The sequence below is a fragment of the Aedes aegypti genome, chromosome 1 (genome assembly GCF_002204515.2).
Source record: "Aedes aegypti strain LVP_AGWG chromosome 1, AaegL5.0 Primary Assembly, whole genome shotgun sequence".
In the NCBI taxonomy this organism is placed as follows: Eukaryota; Metazoa; Arthropoda; class Insecta; order Diptera; family Culicidae; genus Aedes; species Aedes aegypti.
This window is the reverse complement of record NC_035107.1, coordinates 125,966,274-125,987,202: the sequence shown is the minus strand read 5'-3', so window position 1 is coordinate 125,987,202 and position 20,929 is coordinate 125,966,274. Positions and strand designations below refer to the sequence as shown.

Genomic DNA, 20,929 nt, shown 5'->3' with positions numbered 1-20,929 from the left:
ACGTTTTTTCCACTTCTCGATTTTGCGCATGCTAGGGGTCTTCAGGATGTGTCTTCGACGACGCAGTGTTCTCGCTGTGTATTATTTTTATTATTTTAGTGGAGCGCTATCATCATGGCGTTAATATATATTGATGTATCTAAACTAAATACTGGAACATTTTCAGTTCAAGTGAATTTGATGCTCTTTAGCTTTGAGTCTTGATTTGAATTGGAATTAATTTGAAATAGGGTTCAGAAGGGCCTTCCCAAGCCTATAGGTAACATAGGTAGCAAGTTATGCTGAAGGTGTCTGAGTTCGATCCAGGTTCTTTTCGTAATAGAAATGTCCTTGACTTCCATCGTAACTGCCGCACGATATAAGGTAACCAATATATTTTGGACCCCTAAATATTTTGGACCCCCTGGGCCATTTTCCTGCAAATTCCCCACTTTAAATCGAAAGACTAACTCAATCCGCATGCCATTTGGAAAGATAGGACTATTTCGCACTTGCATCAACCGTTTGTACATAGAAAATGTGTTTATTTTATCTAAAATTAAATTAATTTAATCGGTTCATTCATGCAACCGTTACAACACGTTGCACACAGAAATTGAAGCCGTCAGAAATTTTTCAAATGTAAACAAAAACTTTTTTCAAATTTCTGAACTAAAAGCGTAGAATTTCTTCGGTTTTCTATTGTCAATCGATTGATTAGACTATGGGCAAGCATATTATACAACCAGTTTGTTGAACTTCGTCGCCAAACGATAAAAAAATGCCGGGGTCCAGAATGTATTGGTGTGTCCAAAATAATGAAAAACAGTGCTTCACAATTCAATTTTTTTCGACGATTTTTGGATCCTACATGATTGTATGGGCATTTTTATCTCGTAAAGGAAGTTGTTCTTTATATTTTGGCATGTTATTTGACTTGGTTACTCTGTGCAATTATTTAATTGAGGCAAAAAACTTAAATCACTTCCTTAGGGGGTCCAAAATACGATCGTTACCCTACTTTGGAAAATAAAGCTCTCAGTTATGTGGAAGTGCTAATGAGAACACTTAACTGGGAAACAGGCTTTGGCCCTGTGGAGACGTATTTCCGAACAGAAGAAGAAGAACCCATCGTAGCATTTATATTTAAAATCAATAAACTAAAATTCCCTAATGTTTTGAACATTTTCTTATCAGACACATCTGATTTCGTATAAATAGCTTATAAAGTGATGCTGTAACGTATGATAACTACTGATTCAAATTATTACTATGGGAAACTTACTTTTGCAAAGAAAAATCGCCAGAGGTCGCCCGTTGATCTCTATAAAAAATCTGAACCCAGACTTCGACAGGTATTTTTACGATGACAAATATTGCCAAAGACCACGAAAGAATTCGCCACTTACGAAAAAAGTTATTCGAACCGATTGACAAGGTGACGTTGATTAACATGTATATGTAATGAACAGTCAATGCTTAATATCTTTTTTTTCACAAGCATCCGATTGCTTTGCGGTGTTTGACAATGTTGTTCATCGTAAATATACCTTTCAAGATCTGTGTGCAGAATTTTATAGAGGTCAGGTCTGGCGATTTTTCTTGGCAAAAGTAAGTTTTTCCACAGTAAATTCTATACAAACTTTAAACGGCTGGCGCTAAAATAAAGTTTTACCAATCGAGCTGAAATTTTGCATAGTTCTTACGGGAGCCAAATGACACCCAAAAAGTAGACTGGAGCGAGATTTTATATTTTTTATATTAACGTGTCCCAGGCTAGTGAGAACGTTTTGAATAAACAATGAAATCATTTCGTGTTTATCAGACATTTTCCAGTCCAAAACACTCTCCGACGTCTTTGAGCTATTCCCGAGAAATAGTGGTTTTGGCAGTAAGACCAGAATTTTATAAAATTTAATGATATATTAAATATTGCTAAAAACTCGTGACTGGATGCTATAAAAGTTACAGTTGCTATTCAAGTTACAGTTTATATTAACATCTTTAGGTCAACATTCTGGACCGCAATGTCATATAATTAGAGTTTTCAAGATAAAACAATACTAATTTTAAAAAAATCGATTGTTCACAATATATGTGTGTCTATTAGGGCCAAGTTCAAGTTCAAAATGAGTTTGAAAATCTTGTCTCTTATAATTTTTAACCATTTTTACGATAAAAAAATGAGCACCGTGAGATTTCCAGTGGTGATTAATAAATGGCCCAAAGACGATGTAGGTTTACATAGAAATTACTTCGCATAAGTATTATTCGCTTTTTTAAAATAACACTATAATTTTGTAATGTAAGTACAGATTTAACATCTCACAGTGATAACTGAATCTTCGACCTGTAATAAAAGAAGCTGTTGAAGAAAACATGTTAATTCGTCTGATGGACGAAGAAATATCCACCAATTTGTTTATTATTGTTTAGCCATATGGGTCCATAGATTTTCAAACATTTGCTAATCCCCAAACGAAATTGACTCAATATGAATTTCAACATTTAAAATCAATTAACATTTGAATTCTTCTATTAGTTTTAGAAGTAATACTTGTGTTTTTTCAAACAAGTTTTCATATAGTTTTTCATTGTCTTTGAGCCATCTTCAAATCCGCTCTAAAATAAATCATATTTTGATAGAACTCTATTTTCATCATAGGATTATAAGGAAGGAATTCGAAAACTTGTTTGCATTTTGAACCACCCTATTGCTGGCGCACGGAAACACAGTATAGAAGCCGGATCCTATTCTTGGCACTTTAGATTCTCTTTGGCAGTGGTTTTTTTTTCAAAGCTACTGAGCTCATATGTTCATTAAAATAAAACTGCATCAAGCGTTTTTTGACCACCGTATTTCTAATATGATGGCACGTGCTCAGGTGGGATTCAAACTGAAACCAAATTTAGCTTCCGAGAACTCAATAACTCAGAAGATTACAAGTTTTGAGTTCAAATCCTAACAGCTCACGCAGATCCGTTCCGTAACTCATATCCATCCATCTCATGTAGAGGAACTAGATTTAAAATGTGCTGCCGACATAAAACGCGCCACCTCTCATTTGAACGAACGACGTGTTTTGGAATGTTTTTTTTTTCACCAGAGATAACAAAAAATGAGTGAAAATGCTCCTCTATATATATTTTTAACAGTTTTCCAGACACAAATTTAAAAAAACCTAAAAAAATCCTTTTTTGCTGTTTTTGTTGCAATTTTGTATGATTTTCTGTGTCATTATCATCTTGAAAGATAAATAACCATACTTTTGAAACTATCACCGAAATCGCCTTGTGCACTGCCATAGTTTGAATTCCATGCAAAAAAAAGTGTGTAATTTATCCTTAAAAAGCATTTTGAAGGACTTAAACTCTAACCAACTCGTGGGGCAAAACGCCCACCCCTATTTCATAACACCAAAACAGCCGTTTGAATTAAAATTCCAGGAAACGTTAAAGTTACGCGCAAACGGGAACCTTAAAAATGCGCGTTTTACGCATTTGTTGAACAATAACATCTGATCAAACGCCCTTGTGTATGCAACGTATATGCAATCATGATTGTGTGCGTACATTTACAGCACGGCTAACGCCGTTCTCTGGTGGCGCATTTGATCACGCTTTGAAAATTGATTTATTTACTCCATAAAAATGAAAATGAATGAATATTTTTATTATTAGATAGAAAACATGTTTGTCTATCAAATCATTATTATAAAGAAGTTTATAATAATGTATTTCACAACTAAAATCGCTTCCTTCCTTAGCTGGCGTGTTATGCCTCCAGTCCCCCAATACAAACGCGCGCAGAGCATGTGATGGATGGATATGAGTTACGAAGGAGATCTGCGTGAGCTGTTGGGATTTGAATACAAAACATGTAACCATCTGGGTCAAGTCAAGTTAGTTAATCAAGTGGCTCGATAGCTTAGTTGGTAAAGCACTCGTCTAGTATACGAGACGCGGAGGTTCGAATCCCAACCGAGCACGTGGATTTTTTTCCATAATGTCACTCATAATTTATCCATCTCCACCACGCGTAATGAGTCACTTTCATAAGGAATATTTAAGGACTGATAATTTAAGGACTGCACTCAAAAATGTGGCGAAGCTGATTCTGCTGACATAAATTGACAAACGCGATTCTTAATACGATAACTCAATAAGTCAAGAAAAGAAGCTCGGTAGCTTAGTTGGTAAAGCACTCGTCTAGCATAAAAGAGTCGAGGGTTCGAATCCCACCCGAGCACGCGGATTTTTTTTTCATAATTTCACTCAATTTATCCATCTTTACCACGCGTAATGAGAAGCTTTCATAAGAAATCAATTCGATTGGCTATTTTAAAAACTGCAATCCGAATTGTGGCGGAGCTGATTCTGCTGACCTAAATTGACTAATGTGATTTTCAATACGAACAAAGATTTGCTCAGTTTCGGTATTTATCATACATTACATGGATTGTGAACTTTTACTTGACGTATTTGCGGTACATATAGGGCTTTCCACATGTTTTTCAAAAACATTTTTTCCTACGCAGGCTCCCAACAGATTTCATATGGAGTCTGATACCCAAGCTTGATAATACTCCTCATTATCACCAAAGTTAAGTGGCATACTTCAGAGCGTGTTGCCTCTGCCTCTTTGCGAGGGAGCATACAAATACTAAGCAGAGAGGAAACGAAAAATGAGCGAGAAATATGCAGCACAAAACACAACATAGCAAAATTCCATCAATAAAGAGTGCCACAACTCCGCGATGCCTGTTTTGTTCAGACGTTCGGACGGGTAACTCAACAGTGCTTTTGAAGTGCGAGTAGAGATGAGCAATAGGGTGCGGCTTATTTTTCAAAAGTTCTCAAAACCAAAAAATCGTGTGCTCTTCTGAATTCAAATAGAGAAACTTCAAAATTTAAATAAAAAATATTAACGTTTAGAGGTGGCGCAAGCGACTTGAAGGTGAATTTTACAGTTGTACAAAATGACCTTCAGTGAAATATACATAACTTTGTTATTTTTCAAATAATTTTTTGAACTTTTAGCATCATTCTCATCAAAATTAAATTTACGAATACTTTGTAGAACACCAAATTTGCCTAAAATCAAAACTAGGGTCGGTGTTCCCTTAGTAGACAGTCCCCTATAGTTGCACTAGTGGCTTTTTACGGTCGTTTTGCTATAAATCGTTTCAAAATATTTTTTTACATGAAGGTCAGGAGCTATTTATCTAAGTATCACTGATTCACAGCTTGATTTTGTTCAAAAAGCGATCAAAATAATTAGTTTGCTTTAAATTTAAGCTCCCTTGCGCCTAAAGTAAACCTATTGTTCCAATAGTAGCACTTCTGAGAGAAACTGTTTTTTATTATACGAAATTATTGATGAATTAAGAACTTTTTTTTTAATCAAACGGAAGCTTTTGATCTACACTTCATTGAAAACATATAAAAGTTTTGTTAAAATTATTTTCGATTTGTATTTTGCCAACGCCGTGATGCTAGTGCTACTACAGGAACAGAAATTACTATAGGGACATGTGATTTTATAGCGGCACAAGTGATAATAAATACAAACATATGAGTTTTCGTAGTTTTCATATTTTTCCTACAAAACCAAGATAAAAAGCTTTCAGATGATGTAAAAATAATGACGTTATTTTTCGATTCTATATGAATATTTGTTATAGCTAAGAAGAAATATTCGTGGCTATTGGTACATCGACCATAGTTTTAGTTGAAAGTAGTTTACTCCAATTTTTCCTCATTTTACTAAAACATTCATCTCTATTTGACCATAACTTCATCAATACTCAATTTAGAATACTGAATACTAAGAAAGATGTGCTATATGAACAGTTTATTAACAACTTAGTTTTCTTCAAAATTATGTAATAAGATTTGGAATCGGTTGAGTTTGTATGAAGTAATGGTCAAACAAAAATGATTATATTAGTAAAATGCGGAAAAATTTTGAGAAAACTATTTTAACTAAGTCTAGTTCCGGTTTTAGATAAAATTGATATTTTAAAAAGTTTTCACAAATTAAATTTTGAAATAATGGTGCTAAAAGTTTCAAAATTTATTAGAAAAAAAAACGAAGTTATGGTGTCTTCACAGTATGTCATTTTTTATAGCATAAAAATTCACCTTCAAGACGCTTGCGCCACCTCTAAATCTTAATATTTTTAGCTCAAACTTTGAGTTTTCTCTTTTAAGGGGGCAGGATCCGTCATTGATTTCGGAATTTTCAAAAGCAGTTTTTTCGTTCAAAATCAGGAAAATTTACATGAAAATGTGTTCACTGTATTATATTCTCCAACCGAAACACAGTGAACACATTTTCATCGAATAATTTTCAGTTTTGAACAGAAAAACTGCTTTTGAAGTTTCGACAATGACGATGATTGCGATGACGGAGCGTTGAACGTTAATGTGATTTGAGTTTATAAGAGCACACGTTTTTTTTTAGTTTGAGAACTTTTGAAAAATAGGCCGCACCCTAATGAGCCCACTCAATCATGATTTGCTTGTTCAGTAATTTTTTATACTGGGTAGGGAAAACGCTCCCATAGTGGAGGTAGCTCCAATAGTGTAGGTAGTGTATTCTGACATGTTTCGCATAAATAAATAACTATGTGATATTTTTGTATCGAATATCACTTATGAAATTCAATCGTAAAACTGTTTAAAACAATTATTTTGCTTAAAATGTTTGCTCCTTTGCACCTATAGTGGTGCATCAGTACTCATAAGTAGTAAGGTAAGGTAAGTAGTCGAAATTTAGTGTCAATGTCAACTATTTTAAGCAATCATTTCGGCTCAGCATGGTTTAAACTGCATACGCTGGTAATTTTTGTTGGTTTCCATGCGAGTGGTAAATACATCAGCCATTTTGTCACACATTTTTCGATTACTTCCATTGAGACAAAACTTTACCGTAGACGAAAAATGCTTAGTTAGGGGCATGTCCAAGTCTATTAAGTCCCTTATTTGAATTTATTTCAGAAAAAAACAATCCGCTAAGGAATAAGCTTGGAAAACTGGAAGAGCCAGCAAAACCGCTTTACAGTTTGACTAACTATGTTAGTAATTTCCATCAATCAAAACATATTTTGGTTTACTGTTTTTTTCTGGTAATCGTAAAAAATACCGAAAATTCCGTAGTTCAAAAACCCAGTAAAATTGTACTGACTTCGGTAATTTGAATTGGCTGTGTAGCAACAAGAGAGAAAGAGTTCCAGAAAAATCCTCGCATTTTCTCGCACTCTCACTCGAATCGTTTGAGGATCTGTATTGAGAGTTTTGAGATCAGTTTATACAGCTCAGAAAAACGTCAAAATTATCTCATTTTTGCATTGCAGAAGAGTTTCTGTCTGAATACCCAACCTTACCTTCATACGAGGTATCCTTTGGAATATTTTGTAATTTTTCATAGCTTTTAAATCAAAATGGTTATTTTTCTGACTAATAGGATAGTTCATCGCGCACATATCAAAAAAGGTTGTTTTACTGAAAAATTGTACAATTTTTTTTTATTTTTTAGTATCCTACAAATGCTTGAGTCTAATGTAGTGTGTAATACAAACATTTATCTCGCAATCAAACCAACAAGAAGAACCTATCTAAAATTTACTCTTAAAGTTTTTTCCCACTAGTTACACGGAAAAAAATAGGTTTCAGAAAAACGAAAAAATATGTTTCATAAGTACCGTAAAAACTTAAATTAAAATTAGAAAAATCAAAAACCAAAATGTATAAATTTACGAATGAAAATAACTTATTGCCCAAACCGTGTTTAGATCGATTACAGATAGTGAAAACTGACATTGAGATCTACATTAAAAATCAAGCAGCATGTCGACTTATCCATCTTCTTTTTCCTGTTCTGGTACTTAACATGGGTTTCTACTATACACGAATTGGTGTTCCATAACAAACATTACCTAACATCAAGACCCATATCCAATCAAAACAAAAACAACATTGCCGGGCCTCCAAACGAACGACCTCGTGCCCCATTGCCAGCAGTCGGTAACTAGAACGAAATAACTGATTCTATCATTTATACGCAACGCAAACGTACAATTTCCATCGATTCGCTGCTGACCATTTAATTTCTCCTTTTCCTGATTTCCATCTATTTTCTGCATTGGATTGCTGGCCACGGCCAAGCTCTTCATATAGGCTGACTGTGATCACAAATGAAATGTTGTGCCTTCTTTTCCCACTTTGATTAATTGTATGATCAGCCTCATCTTCATTTCATCCTCGGCAGCTGCTGCAACACCGATCGATCTTCGCTTTGTGTACATTATTTAGCATTGTGGGGCTGGCGTGAATTAGCTTCCCTGGCAACAAGCTAGATACAAATATAACTAAAGAAATAAATAGTACGATGGAAATAAAATTTAGCATCGGGGAAGAGATATACTTGAGTTCAGCATACCTAAACCAAGATTTTTATCATGATTCTACCCCATCACCCTGAATTCCATATCCCCGAATGACCCATAACCCCGAATGTCATTACCCCGAATTCCAATATCACGAGTCAATGTCATTAAAAGTGATTGAACATTCGGGATAGTGGCTTTTAGGTATATGTCATTCGGGGTAATGTGTTTCGGAGTAATGGGGTAGAATCGTGACTCATGACTAGTTCATTGCTTGAAGTGCGTCAAACGTTTACTCAAATACCAAAAATCGACATAATAGACATTTATTTTGCACATCAATGATTCTACTTGAATGAACAGTCAACTCTCCATAACTCGATATTCGAGTTAGGGAGGTATCGAGTTACAGAACACAAAACCAGTGCAACTGCGATCCAAGGGACCATCTAGGTAGCCATAAAAACCAAGTTTTACTATGGTTCTCTGACTCGATATCGAGATACGAAATATCAAGTAAGGGAGAGTTGACTGTATCTAGAGATACAAACAATTTATTATTTTGTCTTAAATTCCGAACAGACTTATATTCCGAACACGATAGTTTTGTATGGAGACCTTGTTACAATATATCCTTTAAATATCCAATGAGGTTATTATTTTATAGAAATGCATATGAATAAAAAATGCATATTGCTCATATTGACGCTTACGTCGACCATGGACAGTATAACTGTGATTCTGTGGCTTTCGCAGTCTAGTGAAATTAAAACGGGAAGTTTTGAAAGGGTAAAAAAGCAAAAAAAAAGGGATTCTTGAGCCATAAGTGCTTGGAATATGCATAAAAACGGTAGTTTAGTCTTGTTTTTTTAAACTGAAAAGGCCAATCTCAAAATCCGTTCAGATATTGCATGTATTTCCTCAGTTTATTACAAAACCTAAATGCATCCAAACCGTGAAACCCATCCACGTCTGAAAGTGTTGCATGCATGGTTCACGCCCGATTGCTTTCCAAAGATGCTCGCCCGTGGCGATTGCAATTCTGCAATTTTGGCCCAATACACCTAAAACCATCTCCTCTAGGTCGTTTCGAGTCCGAGTTTGAGGAAAATAAAATAGTGTCGCAAATCAAAAACGCCGCAATCCAAATCACAATTGGCAAGTGGCAACAAACAGGTTACGTATTATTGATCACACGCTCGCCAACTGTCTCTAGGGGAACTAGGTGTGAAATACGCCGTTGAAGTAAAGCGTGCCACCACAATATCTCCAAGATAAAATATATTTTAATCGAACCCGATCATCTCATACGATCTCTATCAATTTGAATGCCTCTCTCGTAAAATAATTTCACAACTTCTACATAAAAAATAAAAAAAAATGCGTATTTATGGAAGCGACTTCCCTGTAAACCCAATTCGAATGAAGTTTTCGACGAAATTCACAGCCAAAATTGGGTTTTTCCCTAGGTGGGCGCATATTACTCCGCCTTTCCTTATGTTTGTGAGTGGTGATGACGGATGGGATCGCGATAAAGTCCCAGCAGCGCTTCACTGCTTCAAGCCGTGCTTTAACTTCCTCTGCAGTCGATGATCACATTCACCCTAGGAGGGGTTTGTGAATCGTAGTTGGCGAAGCATCTGTTGAAACTTGAAGAATATTGTAATGTATAAATCTCAATATGTGTTGTTATTTTCATCACCTTGAATGAAACCTCGTCAAAATTTCAAAAGAAAAACTGTTTGGGTTTTGTTTTGTTAGTTTGTTATTGAGTTGTAATTCAGGTTAACTTCTGCCTCCATGGGTCTTATCGTGGTTTGATTCTCACCGAGAAGATGTGCCACTCTTTCGCAATTCGCATCATCAATTTGTCCATTTAATCCAATTGCGAAGAATCTGTAATGTTTAGTTTTACGTTAGTTGTTCATATTTTTTGTTAGGTAGTCGGTATGGACATAACCGTGGTTCTAAGGAGTGACTAAAAGAGGAATACAGTCAGGTCTCTTATAAGACGCTACCACCTACTTTACGCCGACTGCAATTCCTCAGCTGTCGCCGAATCGATTCAGGTGAAATTTGGCAGGTAATAAGTTCATAGTATCTGTCAGCCACAAACAAGAAATCAGCATCATCCTTTTAAAATCCGATGAGAAATTGCCGTGAGAGGGAAGTGAGTGGCAGCATTCAATAGGAAACTTGACTGTATATAAAAAAATACCTTTCATATGCTTGGGAACATGTTTTAGGATAAAAACCATAATTTACTGAAAAATTGTCAAGTTTGTACAGTTTTTGCAATTTCCAGCTTTTTGAGGTGTTTGCATTTTTTTTTATCATATATCGTCTCCACCTTTGTAAGCATAAGGACGACATCTTACACGGAATCTTTGCACATATTGGTATCGCATAACGGAAAAGCTGATTTCATTAAATGTACATTCTGGTTGTCTGAGAAGTGAGGAAGTTGGTAAGATGAACCCAATTTTTCACGGCCAGTTGAAATTGGTGCTTACTGCTTTTCGATACAGTCCTTACTAGGAACGCATTGTTATACAATCATCCTAATTCAATGTTAATATGATTAAAAAATGTACGTACTGAAACTAAACTACTTGAGCTAAGCCACCAAAAATAGGCATAATTCGTCATCGTACCGATTCGCCAAAAAAGCTTGTTGGAAATGATGTAATCCGCTCAAAACGTAAATACTAGCGCCGTAAAACAATAAATGCTGCCTAATGACTGTTTTCTTTCTCTAATTTGGGGTAATGCTGTCGCCGGCGGATGTACTGTGCTCCGGCCCAGTATTGCTTTGCGCCAAAAATTTTGCCGTGTTGATCAAGCTACAAAATGTTCAGCCTACCATTCGGGGCAAACACATTGTTCATTTTTGTCAATCTTCATTTCATTTTCGATTATTTCTGCCCATTGGTGTAGAAATAAGGCAACGGAGATTGCTTGCACCAGTTCTTTTTGGAGTGGTTTGTTCCATTTGGCTGATTTATGCCCAATTTACATCATCCGCTCCCTTGCACTTTATTCGATGACAGGTTTGTTGTGATGTAAGCTGTTATGAAACAGTTTTGACAAATTACCCTACATAATAAATGGTAGTTAGATCCGTTTGTAAGATGGTTGGTCATAAATAGATCAAACATGTTGGTTTTTAAAGAAATTTACTAAACCCAATCCACATCTAATATTTTTTTTTCCACCTGACATTACAATACCATTGAGACATAATCTGCGTAACAGGAATCAATTGAAAGCTTACTTATTAAAAGTAGCCTTAGGTTCAAAGTTTTCACTACAGCCATAGACATAATGTAGCTACAAGGGATTAAGTTTTAAGAGGTTAGGAGATACCAATTTGTTTTCGGGCCAGGGTAATGTGTTTGGTTCAAGGATTCACAGTAGAAGGTTATCCAAAAAAGTATGCGTAGAGGATGTGAGTAACTGACACTGAAAAAGTCTGCAACTGGTAGTCAAAATACGCGTATCTGTCAAAAGGTAAGCAATTAGATCGGAATGAGGAAAAATCTTCATATATAGTTTTAAGACAATTATTTAGATTTTATTAAAAGGATCGTGTGCGTAAAAGACAGCACCAGTATGTTACCGTACGGTAACAAGTTACACAATTTTGATGTGGGCGGTTGGTCACGTAATAATGTAAGCTAGATAACGATCGTTTCAAATAGAACGGGCGGCTGGGAGAGCAAACGTTCCAAACGAAATCCTGCGAATAAGTGGCACCATGATAATCGCCACTCTTTGGAACGGAGGTGGCAAAACGCAGCACCCACGCCGGAGAAATGAGTGCTAGTGGGGGCTGATGAAGTTTGACAAATCTAGGAGCGGGCAGTTAGAAAGCTACTAGCAAAGAGCAAGCACCAGATCGTTTGTGCGAAGAAGTGTAATCTCGTGTCGAAGGCTAACTACGGTGACCACAACGAGTTGTTCCGGTCCTTAGGCGTTTATTACGTTCGGGGTGAGGTTTCACCCACTAATCTCGGCGAACGATCACAACTATTTTGCCAATTGATTCGGCTCCCGAAGTATCGAGAACGGAGCAGATCGATTCCTCGGCCATCGCCAAATCCGGCCTGGCATCCACGTGGAGACGGGTGCCCTGTCAAGGTCCAGTGGACGACTCCCTGGTCTAGCCCAATTTCTTCTGCGACCGCTGGAACCATCTCATCAATTTGAGGACTCACCAGCCATCAAGCTCTCCGATCGGTGACACATCCAACCTAGCTACCACGAGGAGGCCCGGTAAGCATAGCTACGGCCGGTCTAGCACGGCCCTCAAGATTTCCACAACGACCGCTGGATTTCCCTCGCGAATTTAGTGGTTCGCTCCCGCAACTACCAGTTTTCCGACCGGCAATACTACTGGGCGGATCAACAACAACAAGCTGGCCTTGCCATCGGCAGTTACTCGGTGGACTCTTGTCGTCCGTCCCTTGGATCCCTCGCATCAACCACCCGTAGTGATCGGACACCCCGCTGCCTACCTCAAGCTCACTCCGGCACCATCAATCTCTGCCTCCGCTGCCCCTCACCGCCCACCATCTGCTACGATCAATATATATACGTAAGTTTTTCTTTTAGGACTCCCACATCCGAAACTCTCCCCTACTAAACACGCCCTGGGACCCGGGAGACAGAAGACGGCCTTTGGTGCCCACCCCGGAAGCGGCCGTTGGCTCAAGACCAGCTGCTTGGGGCTTAGGCCAGTCCCCTTCTGGGACTGAGCATCTTCTCCCGGGGTCAACTCGTTTCAAGTAGTATATGGGAAGGAATCTATTTTATTTAGCAGATGGAATTCAGAGTGCGTTAGGACCTCGAATAAACTTGATGTCAGGTCAATAATCACGGCTCAACAAGGGCTAATAAATAGAGTAATCTTGGCCAAAAGTGGAATCATCGATATTTCTAGAAAAAACTATAACAGATGAAAAGAAAAAAAAAACAATCTATTGACCTCACTTTGGTGAAAAAAATATGCCCTATTTAACATAAAAAAAGTTTGAAAATCCAATCTTCCATATCTTTTCTACCATCCTTACGATGAAAATAATGTTCTGTGAATCTTCCAGCTGTCTGATTTAAAGGTGGCCCTGAGATAAAATAGGTTTCCATGAGAAAACCATGAAGAAATTTTCAAAAATGTTCTAAACTCATCAATATTGAAATGTTAGTACAACATTAGTACAAAGTGAAAACTCTTCCTTCATACCTTAAGCTTGATTTTGAGCTTGCATGGTCGCTTGTGGTTGTTATTCCAGTATCGCCAGATCAGCTTCACTTGCACAAGAAACCAATCGGATGAATGTTTGGGAGTAACAGACACCCTCAATGTATAAGTGCTGGTATTCTTCTAGTTTTAGGCAACAATGACGCCTGCTCCGTCAGAATGCAGACCAATGAAGGGAGGGAGGAATTGATGATGCATTAAACTGGCTCCCACGTTAGATCGTATATACCACTGCGTCTACGCCAGTTCATGTGGGAAGAGGTGTTGAAGGGTGAGAATTTTATGGCAAAGAGGCTTGCTTGCTGTTTGGTTAGCAGACTGCCTATGTATCAGGCGTAAGGAAAAGCGCGCTATAAGGATGGAAGAGTGGAAGCGTAGGAAAACGGTTTTTTGTCCGCCTCGGGTTCTAGCAAATACTATGGAAGAATAGATCAACTGTGATAGAATAAGAATGGAATAGAATGATGGAAAGATAGAAACAAGTGAAAGATATAACTACAAGGAAAGGGACGGGCCTGGGATTGAACCCATGACCTTCTGCTTATGAAGCAGACGCGGTAGCCATTAGACCACAAACCCCGTTGACTGAAAGCTCGTTCGTCGTGCCTAAGTAAAGAAAGTTGCATGAGAAAGCCATTCAATTCGATGGATGGGAGAAGAGATATTCATGAATTTGTTTTCTATTATTTAGCTCCATATGGAATTATGGCTCATAGCAAACTTATGCAAACGAAATAAGCTTTAAAAGGATTTGTTTCTCCAGCAATTTCGAAGATTGAGTTTTTACTAAGAGATGATAGTATTGTACTTACATAACAGCTTAAAGTATTTTTGAATTTATCCATAGTAATTTTCATATAAACCTATATTGTCTTTGAATCACCTTTAAATCTCCACTGAAAATGTCCCAGAACACTATTTCTATCCTAATGATGGTAAAAAAGAAAGGAAAGATTGTATTTTTGAACAATTTTTTTAAATTTTGGACCGCCCTAATGCCCTTTATTGATACGATCTCAACTCGATTCTTCTTTTGAAAAAATCAGGTAACAGAGGCTTACATAAGGTTGATTTCAAAGGTATTTATGACTTAAACCTTATATGACCGGGACAAGAGTTGATAGCTTTGAATTGTTCATTCTCAGAAACTAAGCAAGAAATTTACAACCTGTTTTAAGCTGCATCAAGGGGATGAGTGATGTTAAAAACTTGTATGTCTTTCTTGGACCAGTATATGCCAGGAGGAGACCTATGTGACAAGATATCATTTTTTTTTCTTTCAATGTTTTCAATGTTACTTGATTGTTTTCCAAAAAATTCTTCACGAACTGTCCAAGCAATTGGAATGTCTCCAAAATTTTCTTTGTGCAATTCTAAGGGAATCCATAGATATTATCTTAAAAATATTGGGAAATCTTCCAAGAGAAATAATTGAATTTTTTTGGAGAGACTCAAAAAACATTGTCGACAGAAAGAAAACCTGCAAGAAGTTTCTAGAAGAATTCCTTCAGTAAGTTTTGAATCAAATTTTGGATTGTAAAACGATTTTTTGATGGGTTTTCCAAAGAACATACGAAGCATTTCATGAATGACCTTTTTGCAATAGTTTATGAAATTATTAACTCAACCTCGAGAAATATCAAAAGGAATTCCTGGAGAAACTTTTGCAGGATTTTAGAAACAAGTTGAAATATCCTTTAGTAAATCTCTGAAGCAATTTACAAAATTGCTTTTGAAGGTTCTGCTTGAAAACGATCGTTATTCAAAAATATAAATTAAATTCTGTAAAGATTTTCAAAAGAATGTTATGCCGATTCACTCTCAACTTCATCGGAAACACGCGCATACTCTCCGATGTACTGAAGATCGGCGGTTTCGGCATCGTAGCGCTGCAGAAGGTGTGCTGGACAGGTTCGATGGTGCGAACGTTTAGAGGTAATCATACCATCTACTAGAGCTGCGGCAACACACACGAGCTGGGAACAGCTTTTATAGTGATGGGTGATAAGCAGAGGCGCGTGATCGGGTGATAACCGACCAATGAACGAATGTGCAAGTTAAAAATCAAAGGCCGGTTCTTTAACTTCAGCATAATCAACATAATTTACGCGCAGCTTGAACGCGAGTACGACAGCTGCCCAATCCATGACGTCAAGATCATCATAGAAGATTTGAACGCTCAGGTTGGCCAGGAAGAGGAGTTCAGATCGACGATTGTAAAGTTCAGCGCACACTGGCTGACGAACGAGAACGGCCATTTGTAGCAAGAAGAATCCAATAATATGGCCATTTGTAGAACCTATTTCCAGCACATCCTCCCGTATCGGTACACCTGGAGATCACCTCAGCAGACAGAATCGCAAATCGACCACGTTTTGATCGATGGACGGCACTTCTCCGACATAACCGACGTCAGAACCCATCGTGGCGCTAACATTGACTCCGACCACTACCTGGTGATGGTGAAACTGCGCCCAAAACAATCCGTCATCAATGATATACGTTACCGACTCCTGCCTCGGTATAATCTCGAGCGGCTGAAACAACCGGATGTCGCCAATGCGTAAGCGCAGCATCTTGAGGCAGCGTTGCCGGATGAGGGCGAGTTCGATAGGGCCCCTCTTGAGGACTGCTGGAGGACAGTCAAAGCAGCCATTAACAACGTTGCCAAAAGCATTATCGGATATGTGCAAAGGAGTTCAAAAAACGCCACGAGGAGTGCCAGGAGGTTTTAGAGGAGAAGAATGCAGCGCGGGCTGCAATGCTGCAGCATGGTACGCGGAAAAACGTGGAACGATACAGGCTAAAGCGGAAGGAGGAGTGGAAGCTAGGCGTTAAATGCCCCATCTACTAAAAGGGCGACAAACTGGAGTGTGAAAATTATCGTCCAATCACTATTCTAAACGCCACAGGTAGTTCACGGGCATAAGACGTGGACTATGCTCGAAGAGGGCTTGCAAGCTCTTGGGGTTATCGAACGCCGATTGCTAAGGACAATCTTCGGCGGCGTCAGGAAAACGGCGTGTGGCGGCGAAGAATGAACCACGAGCTCGCTCAACTCTACGGCGAACCGAGTATCCTGAAGGTAGCTAAAGCCGGAAGGAAACGCTGGGCAGGGCATGTTGCAAGAATACCGGACAACAGCCCTGTAAAGATGGTGTTCGCTACGAATCCGGTCGAAACGAGAAGGCCACACGCGCAGCGAGCTAGGTAGATTGACCAGGTGCACCAGGACCTGGAGTCGCAGTCGAGGATATAGAGAAGCGGCAATGAACCGAGTGAATTGGCGAAATGTTGTTGACGAGGTTTTATCAAGCTAATTGGTATAAAACCAAATAAATAAATAGTAATTAGCTCCAGGTCTATTGCATTCCAAAGCTCCACTTTTGTCAATAATCCTCTAAATCAAACCAACTACTAAGGCTCCCGTACGCGATTATTTAATTCGAGATAGTCTTGTGATCGCAACGTTTCATGAAGGCATCAGTCTTCTCACGTATCTCAACTAGAGTTTCTTTGTTAAAACATCTTTTCTCAAGCATTCACACTGTTTGACCAGCCCATGTGAGTCTGCCGGTAGGTCATACACTTAATAAAAATCATTTTCTTCATATTTGGAATAGCTTGTTTGAACAAAATACAAACACTGACACGAGAGCAATTAAAAGTTTATTTCTCAAACAAAATTGTGATCATAAATTTCATGTCACCTCCTCAGCTTACTGTTCTTTTTATTGTGAAATTGCATACATTGCGTAGAAATAAATCAAGTAAAAAAAGAGAAATGGATGATCCTTCGGATTTATATTTTGGGCTTTTTTCTTCTTCTTGGCATTACGTCCCCATTTGGACAGATCCTGCTTCTCAGCTTGTGTTCTTATGCGCACTATCACAGTTATTAACTGAAAGCTTTCTTTGCCAATGTTGCCATTTTCGCATTTGTATATCGTGTGGCAGGTACGATGATACTCTATGCCCAGGGAAGTCTAGGAAATTTCCATTACGAAAAGATCCTGGAGCGACCGGGAATCGAACCCAGACACCTTCAGCATGGCTTTGCTTTGTAGCCGCAGACTCTAACCACTCGGCTAAGGAAGGCCCAAGGGAAATAATACGATGAACAAAATGTATCCGTAAATTTGTGATCTGCTAAATCATAATATACTTTTAAGATTTGTCATCGGAGACTTGAGAATTTTTAGCAATATTGCAGCGGAATCCTTAAATTTTACAGCCGTTTTTCTATGGAAAATCCTATTAAAGGCTTCTGTTTAAGAAAATACCATCATTATAATCATTACTAGATGCCTATTTCACAAAAAGCATAATTTTTAGGAACCATTTTCAAATGATCAAATATTGTCAAGTTTGACTTTTGAAATGAAAAGATAACCTGATTTTTTTATGTTCAATAAATTTAAAAAAGGTGTGAAAGACATGGGACATTTTTTGTAAATTGGTTTCTAATTAGATGTATTGTATGACTGCATTCTAACACAGTTTTGACGACTCGTAAAATAAAGATCACTTATGCGCTTGTTTTGGTACATGGCTTATGCATACAGATAGTATAAATAAACTTTGAAAAAATCGTTGAAAACTGTTGAGCCATAAAAAGTATGTGGAACGTCTGTCACAATTAAAATAATGGGTCTATAGATCCATAGTATAATCGTGCCCTAGGGACATCTGCTTCGAAGTGGACCGCTCCGAAGTCTGAATGAATTTTGATTTTAACAAGGTTCCGTTTTTTGGCAACTGAAAATTTCGACTTTGTTGCCAAAATCTAAATTCAATATATCTCGAAAACATATTCAAATAGTCTCAAGTCAGAAAAGTGAACACACTTACTTTATCGATCCTACGTGTTTCGCAGACGAAATTCCACACGTTCCGCTCTTACCCAACTAGATTTTTCACTTTTAGAACGTTCAATTCCGGAATTACAAAACGGCGTAAGTGAGAATTTCAACTTTCGCAACCCAACCGCTACCTTCACCACTCCGTTATATGGAGAGACAAAGTGACTTAAATACGAATCAAAACAAACACTACTTGAGCCGATTTTACACTGGTACAAAAACGTCGAAAGTAACTGAATGAAACAGCTTATTATTTTGTTATATTTTTTGTGGGAAACAATAAAAACTACCTAGTTTTTTTTTTTTTAACGCGAGCTGATTGTATGCAAAATTTAAGCGATGTACACGGCGAAAAAATGTTAAAAAGGTAATTCATTTTAAAACAGTTTTAGAAGGCAGGTTGTAATTCTTCTTAATTAGTTTTCTCAAAACCGTTATAAAGTTACTTACGTGAATTTGAAAAAGTAATCGAGATATTATCATTTTTGTCGGCATGACAGTGAGCAAGCGATTTTGCTCTCGAGGGAGAACTCTCTGATTGAGATCTGAGTGTGAGTTTACTAACACTGGTTGTCATAAAAGAATTTGTTGATGCTCTTCCTGAACTACTTACTGATTAAAGAATAGTAATCCTATGACCGATTTCCAGAGACTATGTGGAAGAAATCTCTTGAATACATTTTTCAATGAAATTTAGTCAAATTCTCTGGATGAAACTTTCAGGAAACGTAAGGAACTATGTATCGTTCAAATAATTTTCAGTGAAATTCATTTAAGAATTCTTGCAGGAATCTTTTGCAAAGTTCAAAACGGATGAGTTCCCAAAGACGATGCCGCAAAAATAGTGTTATCTCTGATAATTACATTCCTGAGACCAAAACATATAACAAAAAACAAAAATTAAGACAATTTCAATCGGTAGAATAAATATTACTGCAAAATGTTGTTCTGTAATACAAAAATGATTAAAAATCAAATACTGCTCTGAATATGTTCATTCAGAACGTATTTTTAATGAGTTTTTTTACTTTATTTCATGAGAACGTAGATAATTTAAAAGTTTGTTTTAAAGTACTGTACAATAAATGGACCTTTCAGATTAAAAAGGGCAACTGGGGCTGGGATTCAATTCTCCAAGCTTGATCATTGTGTGTGAAAAATGATAAACTCGCATTTTATTTTGTCCAGCACTGTATGACGTTAACCATTTCGATATAAAGACAATTTTCAGCTCATCCACTTTCTATCCAAAATGTGCTTCAATAGCTTTTTTCTCCCATCATAGCGAAAGTTTCATCTGGTCAGGTGATGCACAACCGTGAGCTAATATTGCAATCATCTTTTTGATGCTGACTTGTATTCACTTTCCAGACCTGATACCAAAGCAAAACACCGGTATAATTAATAACCTCCTGTTTCCGTGCTAATTTAAGAACTCACAATTCGAGTGTAATCAAATATATTCGGGTTGCTGTTTATATTGTACATTAGATACCCGGTATGCAGATTCATGTCGAAATGGATGAATGCGTTTTCTTAGTTTTATCTTAAATGAAGATAACCAAGTTCATCTTTGTTTATTTTCTTTGGAATTTATTAAATAACCCTGTTTATATTTGCTGTTGCTGAATAATTATTTGTTTTGGAATTACATCTCTAACGAAGCGTAATATGTTTTTTTTCAGTTTAGCGTTGTTATTCCGGGTAATAATAGTGTCTGGTTATTTTAATATTAATCGACATGAAGCTCTTTGACATTCAAGGAATCCAATCGAGCCTTCTAAACATTGTGATAACGCCTATGATTTTATAAAACATAACCATCTTGAAGGTGTCTTAGTTCGATTTTAGTACGGTCAAGTTTGTTTTCGAAATGAAAGTTTTCTTGACTTCCCTGGGCATTATTCATCCCTGGGTATTATATTATGTCACACTATATATGAATGCATAAATGGCCACTTTTATTTGCATTCGACTTTTTAAAAATTCCGACAGGGTAAAGGTTCAATGTCTTTCATTCAATTTTCTTCGTGCTGTTGTAAATTTTTAAGTATTTTAAAATTGTGTAAAATATGATGGTCTACGTCTAGGCTTACTACCGGTTGGTAAAATATGATAATAATTTTCCTCTTACATTCCATCGGCACCCTAACATATAAACGTCATCGCTTCAGACAACTCAACAATCTACCAGGCATTGACCCACAAATTGATTTTTTTTTTGTCTGATTGATTGCCAGTGTTTGCTAGTCTGGCAGTAAACCATTGTCGAAACGATTAGATAATAGTCCAATTCGGAAAAAGTAATTTTTCATCACAGACTTCGACTTTGATCCAAAGCCACTAGAAAAATACTCACTGTACGCACATGAACGCACCGCGAAGCATCATCACATGTGAGAAACTATGATTAATTGCAAGATTCGCTGCAGCAAAGC

The 20,929-nt window shown here is 37.3% G+C and overlaps 1 protein-coding gene across 4 annotated transcripts in view; it reads right to left on the bottom strand.

Moving 5' to 3' along the window:
- LOC5567571 (putative uncharacterized protein DDB_G0282129) overlaps positions 1–20,929 on the bottom strand; it is a 271,047-nt gene that overhangs the window by 29,737 nt on the left and 220,381 nt on the right. The window lies entirely within an intron of this gene.